At 43.8% G+C, this 7,773-nt stretch overlaps 1 pseudogene; it reads left to right on the plus strand.

The window, feature by feature from the left end:
• The first annotated feature begins 4,532 nt into the window (after positions 1-4,532).
• On the plus strand, positions 4,533-5,850 carry LOC136464437 (uncharacterized; annotated as a pseudogene).
• The last annotated feature ends 1,923 nt before the right edge of the window (positions 5,851-7,773 follow it).

The raw sequence follows: 7,773 nt of genomic DNA on the forward strand, positions 1-7,773 counted from the left end.
GATGCCTTTTAGAATTCAGAGGTTTGTTACAACGTTCATGATCCTCTCCTCTCTTCTCTTTAAGTACTCTATCATATACTAGTATATTGTCCGTGCTAACGCTACAGTGATATCAGGTAATACAAATCAAATTACTAAATGTGCTATATATGTTTTGCTACTCAAACATGGAATGAGATTGACTTATGATTCAAAAAATGATACGAAGACACACAAAAAAAGTCAAGCCAAGCCTCATAACTATCCAAGCATGTAGACAGACTCAGAGATAGAAGCTCGAGATGCTAAGCTAGAGATGCCAAGCTTGGACAAGGTCGTTTACAGGCATGTTTCATAGAGGATTTAAACAGCAACAACATCTTTTGTTTCACAGACTTGGGAAACCAAGGCAATGATCCCAAATATACAGGAAAGCAGATCTTTGAGAAACCATGCTTAGGAGTCGGAATTGTTTGACAATGGATTAAAGGCCACCTGGTCACCACAATCCAAGTTATCTCCATAGTAGCAGGACAATCATAGTAGCACCAAAGCCAGGATATCTCTTGGACAAGTGTCATTCTTGGTGGGGTTTCCAATTATCACAAAAAACATCATGGGCAGATGGTTGCTTCCTCCAAATAGTTGCTTCAAATGCTAGGGTGGCATTCAGTTCCAGTAACTCTGGGTGGTTCAACGTATCCTGTTTGAAACTCTTACTGATGATACCATAGTTGTAGTTCCTGGGTAACATAAACAAGCAAATTCAAAAATCGTCAATCACATAACCTGCTGAACTCTTAACTGAAACTATCTTTGCTACTGCTACTGTGCAATCCAGTGATCCAACAACATAACTTCTATACCTAAAGAGATATATATTCAAAGATATACGTGTAAGATGGAGGTAGAAAGATGGAGAGCTAGACTGTCAAGGAAAAAGAAGCCAATAGCAGATAAATGGTGTTCGGTTTTTCACCAGGCATTGCACACTTAGTTGTTCTAGCTGCGTATGCAGCACTTTGTATGATCAAAATCAAATGATGTACACTACTACTGGAAACTATGAGTTTCCCTACGGTTTTTGTTGTTCCCTAGGGTTTTCTATCAGTCCTAGGAAATTATCTGTCTCCCTAGGGGTCCTTTTCAAAACTGTATAGAATCTGGGAAATGGTATTTCCCTAGGAACATGATTTCGTCGGGAGCAGGAAGAGCAGTGGTCCTTCAGCAAGCCACGTCATCGCCAGTGTGGAACCTTTCCCTAGCAGGTGGATAGAAAATCCTAGGGAATCAAATCAGAACCCTAATAATGTTTAGGGCGCCACTTTCTCCCGCCGCAGCCCAATGTTCAGGGCGCCATTTCTCCCACGTCAATTTCTCCCTGCCTCCATCTACTCGCCTGGACGCTCGTCTTCTCTTCTCCCGTCGAAGCACGGAAGCCGGCCGCCAGCCCCAGCGCCCCACCGCCTGCCCGCCCAGCGCCCAGCCGCCCGCCCGCCCCCAGCGGCCGCACGGAAGCCGCCGCCCTTCCTGCCCAACCTCGCCCCCTACTCAGCACCCAAGCTGCCCCCTCACATCTCCACCTTAGGCCCTCCCCATCCCAAGCCTCCACTCTAATCACCCATTCACGATCTGCTGCCTCCCATTCCCTCCCTCCATGTCCTGTTCTTTAGATCTAGGGAAGCAAAGGATGGATTGACAAATAAGGTAAGGTATATTCTTGGGATTCCTAGTACATTCTTGTGTGGATAGTAGTAAGAAGATTGACAAACAATTGATAGGGATGTATTATTTTCAGGTCCTCCCATTCCATAGTCGAGGCACCCTTCTATTGCTTGGTCTCCTATAGCCAAGGAGGAGCCAACGAGGAGGGGCGGCGTTGCTTGAGCTCTGCTGTGAAGAAGGAAGGCACCACATGTTCACATCTACATAGGAGGGCAAGGGAGCCTAACTTTTAGTTGTGCACAAAACGAGGGCAAGGGAGCACCACATCTGTAGAAAGAAGGCTTCACGGTCTGCTTGTCACTCCTGAACAAAGGATTTCAGGTGAGAAGGAAATTTCCCTTTTCTTGGTCCTTTTTGTATTGTTAATTAAGTCAAATCAGAATTGGCATGTCTAAATTAATTTATACACTCTGTTCATTTCTGAAAATTAGAAATTAAAAAGCTTAGCACTATGATAATTTTGGTGCTGCAACCTATTAGGTGAATATTCTTTTTAAGTGACTTGGCTACTGGGTTTAGAGAATAGTGTAGCTCATCTGATACAATCTAGAAATTTGCTGAGTGTTTCCTACAGTTTAGCATCTCCCTAATTTTGTTACTAGTAATCAGTATATGTTCTATATAAACTCGTTTGCCTATTAGTCTTACAAGACATGTATCATGTGAACAATTACTTGCAAATTTTCTGTTTCAGTTCATTGTCACAATAATAGCCATGTCGATAGAAGACCGTAGTTGGATGTATGAAGGCTAAAATGACAATGGTTGTCATTCCTTGGATTGGGTGCGAAATACAAATGCTTTCCTAGACCAGGCTTTCAATTGTGTTTCTAATTCTGAAAAACTTGGAGTAGTTTGTCCGTGTTCAGATTGTCGCAATAGAGTTAGACGGAGAAGAGCCGTCATGGGCATGCATTTGTGTAAAAGAGGATTTATGCCTGGCTATACTATATGGACTGAACATGGTCAGCAACCTATTAGTCAGCCTACAATAGAGTATGCGTACGATACTGCCGATGGTTTAGATCAAATGTTAGCTGATTTTGAAGGATGCCTTGTTGAGGAGATCACTCACTTAACATCATAATACTTACCTGATCTCATATCTAGCTCCCAAAATCGGCCACAACGTTATGCTCATAATGCTGATCCATCTGATTCTACCCTTAGTTTGTTCCAAGGGCGTGGATGGAAGAGTGGTAGAGGAACAACAAGGTTTCTAACTGTTGAAGAGTATAAGCAATGATTTATATCTTCGCAAACTTGACTGAAATAGATGAATATGTTCAGTGAGTACACCAATTTAATAAACCAGCTAATACCATTTATCATTACAATAATTCATGCTTTTGTGTCCCATAGAAAATTTGAACGAGAACAATGGAAGCGTGCAAGACCACCAAGCCAGAGACAATTAGACAATTTAAGGATTAATGGGTCTGGCCATGGCAAACCAAATTTGCTTGAATGGTTTAGAAACATGGTACTAGCTAATTGACCAATTTCTGTGTAGTTTTATACAGTCATGTAAAATCTGGATGCACTTTAATTTTTAATTGTAACATTGCAGTGTGACATGGATGCAAGCATACCTAGTGAATTGTGCCGTTTATCATGTGGATGTGGCCTCAAAGTGAAGTCGTATGATATTTATGAAGTTAATGGGTACATATTTAGATCTGAAAAGTATAAAAATCTAGAGGGAACCTAGCTACCACCAACATCGGGGTGCTTGCTATTGGTGTTGATGATGGGAGCAATAATGAGCTTGAGTATTATGATAGTATCAAAGACATTATTGAGTTAAAGTTTGACGGTGGTAGTGATTTCAGCCTTGTTTTATTTGAGTGTCATTGGTTCCACCCAACTAATGGAGTGAGGCACTTGGATAGACTTGGACTAGTAGAAGTTGCCCATGAATCATGTAATCCAGCAAATGAGCCTTTTGTTCTTGCTAGCCAAGTAAAGCAGGTTTATTATCTTCCATATCTATGTAAATCTGATTCGAACCTCAATGGGTGGTGGGTTGCATACAAGGTCAGCCCAGTTGTGAACTTGTCCATTCCTTCAATGGATGAGTACGATGATGAAGACCCACCATGTACAGATACCTTCTAGGAAGATGGTCTAGAGGGAGAATTTGTCATAGACATTGGAATAGGTTTAGATAATATCATAATAAGTGATGGCTTTGATGAGATTAATGATCCAAATGAAATTTCTATGCTGGTCAAACAACAAAATGATGTGACTGGAGAGAATGAACTTCCAATTGCGAGGCTGTGCAGATCTTCCCCCAACCATCCCCAATGAGCAAGATCACCCATTAATTGAGCCACAAGGAAAATCGTGAGTTTCTCAAATTTACACTGTGACTTTCATGCAAATGTGCACTCAAACGACGTGTTAATTGAATTGTTGGTTAATATATAAAGGCACTGGACTGGAGGGGAGGGAAGGACTCCGTCAAGTGTGTTGACATGTCTACTAAAGACCTATCATCCTGGTTTGGTTGAGTAAAGAGGCAAGACTGTGGTTGCATCAACATGGAGGCATTATGAAGCATCAAAAGACTCATCTGGAAAATCTGTTGCTGATTCTGTTTGTGAAGGTTTTTGGATAAATTCTACAACTTAACTCTAGTTCTGTACAAATATCACTGTTGTTCCTTACTAATAGTATGTTCATTTTGTGCTTATAATTACTAATTTTACAGCAAAGATTTAGATTCAATCAAACCAAAGAAGTAGAATCAAGAGAATATGTTGGACCTTGTTGCTCAGTCCTCCTAGGGAGCATCATATTATTATGCAAGAATCACTGCAACAATGAAACATTTTCGCGAAGTGGAGAGAACTATTTGTGACAAGATTGCTGGACATTTCTATTTGATGCGGGAGGAGTATGCTGCACGATGCCCAACTTGGTGTAAACAAGCTTGTTGGGATGTTCTGGCCACAGAGCGGAGCAGTCCAGAATTCAAGCAAAGATCAGAGACAAATCGTGCAAATCGCTATAGCCGTAAGTTTAAACCGCATAAAGGAGGGTCCAAGTCTATTGCAACAATAAGGGATAAATTGGTTAGTGTCCAATTACTAAAATTCTGCTGTGTACTTTTTTGCAGTAACACAATTAAATTCAAATTCTTGTTATTGTTGTAGTCAAAGAAATTAGGAAGACAAGTATGCGAGATAGAGGCATGGGTCCATACTCATAGAGGTTCAAATTCTGAAGATATTACTTCGCTCAACACAGAAGAGGCAATTGCATGCTTGCTAAGTGGGATATGAATGTCTAAAGTGCCAACTACTTATTCTGTACATGACCTGAAATTAAAGTATAGAGTTGATGAATGGTTTCTGTACAGCTACACATATTACTTTGAATGCACGTTTTTTATACATGGTTTCTGTACAGCAAGAAATTTTAAACAATTTTAGCTGGATTTTAACAGTATGTTTTCAGTACATATGAATTGCTGAATGTTGTAAATTGTAGACTTGTTATATGTTTTGGTACATGGTTTCTATACAGCAAGAAATTTTAAACAATTTTAGCTAGATTTTAACAGTATGTTTTCAGTATATATGAATTGCTGAATGCAGTAAATTGTAAACTTCTTATATGCTTTGAACAAAAATAGGATTATCTTTGTTAGAAAAAAAGTCAAAGAATTCAACTCTTTTGCTGATCTCTCTTTCTCTGTCAAATTCACACATTATTTTATTTATCTAGCAGGAGAAATACAAAGCTAAGGCCCTTGAATTAAATGGACTAGATTTTGATTGGTTGCACTCTCCTGTTGATGCTAGAGCTCTTTATGAATGCTCTTGTGGCCGCCCACATGGAAAATGGGCTACATTTAATGGGATGGTCAATGGCAAAGAAGTCCTCCCGGACTTAAGGAGAAGCCGTGAATCTGCAATGGCTTCTAGACGTCAATGCCAAGAGGAAGATAAGCAATTAAGGAGGGAAGCTCATGATTGTCGTTTAGACAAGGAATATGCCCAAAATATGATAGAGTGGAGTAGAATTGTTGGGTTCATAAACCCAGGGTCCCTCATGGACCGACTTCCTAGCAAAGGCTTGACCCAGCAGACGACGTTGCGAACGACGTGCAACTTCTGGGCTGGCCTAAAAACCTAACAACAGGACAGAAGGGCGAATCAGCCTTCGATCGGAAGGCCTGGCCAAAAGAGGAACAGCGCCCGCTTCCAAATCTGACCCACCTCTCTGACCGGAAGGCCTCGGTTCTGACTTCGGCCTCTCTTCGACCAGGGAATGCACCGAACTCCTACTTATAGCTCTTCTCCGACTAGCGCAGTCGGAGCCAATTGGGACCAACCGACCGGGGACGCCCGCTCGGTAAAGACCAGGAAACGGACGGAGCAAGTAAGGCAGAGCACTCAAGTCAACCGCAATATCGAGGACTGTACCTTGCACACCTGCAGGACAGTAACCGACAGGACATGTTAGGAGGGTGCCCTACAACCTTCCAGGCATGCCAGAACCAAAGCAGTGTTGTGGGCGCTGACATTTTCCCAATAGTGTTGTGGGCGCCTTCAACTCCCATACCAGACAAACACGGTAAGACTCCCCCACATGCCTCTAGGCATCAATAGTGTTGTGGGCGCCAACATTTACCATACCAGGCGAACATGGTAAAACCCCTACATGCCTCTGGGCATCAACAGTATGGCAGACACTGACATCTGCCACACCAGAAGAAGATGACGCAACCTCCCACATGCATCTAACATTAACAGTGTTATGGACGCCTACAATCATCTTGTACCCGATGGTATGGGCAACAAGACTTAGCATGCGTACACTCTCCCTCTCTCACTTGTAAGGTCATCCCCTTCATCTATAAAAGGGGATGCACTCCCTCCCAAAAAAGGAGATCGATCAGTTCACTCACACACCATAACAAGAACCACTAGGTTCAAACCTTGAGCACACAGTGGAGCTCCTATCACTCTTGGCCCTTTAGACTAGAGTCCGATCGGACCTCTTACACCCCCATCTTACTCCCTTCCGTTTGTAACCCCACAACAAACTTCGAGCACCTGGACTCAGGAATAAAGTCACCGATCGACTCAAACTGGACGTAGGGCATGTTGCTTGAACCAGTATAAACCCTGTGTCATTGAGTGCTAGGCCACATTCGATCACAACGTATGGCAAAACTACAAATATTTACGTGTTGGTCACTTTATACACCAATAGTTGGCACCATCCGTGGAGAAGACGCTGTACGTTCATATTTTTGGTCATCAGATGGCCCACTTTCCCGCCATCCTCGCCATGGCGGGCTCAAGCGATACGACTCGCTTTGGTTCACTGGAGTTTCCCACACTCCCACCCGTTGGGATGTGGGTTCTTCCAGTCTTCGAGCCGTCCTAGGCCTTCCTCTTTAGAAGCCTGGACTTTGTCGCCGACTAGCTCGGCATACTACACCTTCGTAAGGAGGCACTCATTCCAGCGCCCATCAGGGGGGCTCCCTGCATCGGCTCCGAGACACCCGACAACTTCAACGACGAGGCGCTTGCGCTTCATTCCAAGCAAACGCTCTGCACAAACCCTGCTATGAGTAATGTACATGTTGTTATTTACTTGCTATTTACTATCTTCCGCCGATTATCTGTAGGGACCGCATTGTCCGCACTGCAACCACCATACGATTGGTTCCCCTATGGCCTTGCGTCCCCCATGGACACGTGCGCTTGGGGGCTCTGAAGGACGCTGGCGTCGTCCCCTCTCACATCCGAATTCGTGGGAATGGCGAGCTATGCTCCCGCCACTTTTCCACGAACTCCTAGATGATGAGGTTGGGAGCGACGGCTCCAGCATCGGTGACGTGGCACCTAGCCACCGTCCGTCTTGGGAGTGTGCTATGGAGGACGCCCCGGGACAGCCGTCGGTGGTGGCAGAGTCCTTGCAGACTTACCCCTCTGGACCCTAGTGTGGGGGCCCTCACACTCGCACGAGAGCATGACGAGGAGCAACGACAACGATGGCAGAACCAGCCGCCACCTATGCCAGTGCCCTCAGCGCACCACGCTGTGC

Source organism: Miscanthus floridulus, chromosome 1 (genome assembly GCF_019320115.1).
Source record: "Miscanthus floridulus cultivar M001 chromosome 1, ASM1932011v1, whole genome shotgun sequence".
In the NCBI taxonomy this organism is placed as follows: Eukaryota; Viridiplantae; Streptophyta; class Magnoliopsida; order Poales; family Poaceae; genus Miscanthus; species Miscanthus floridulus.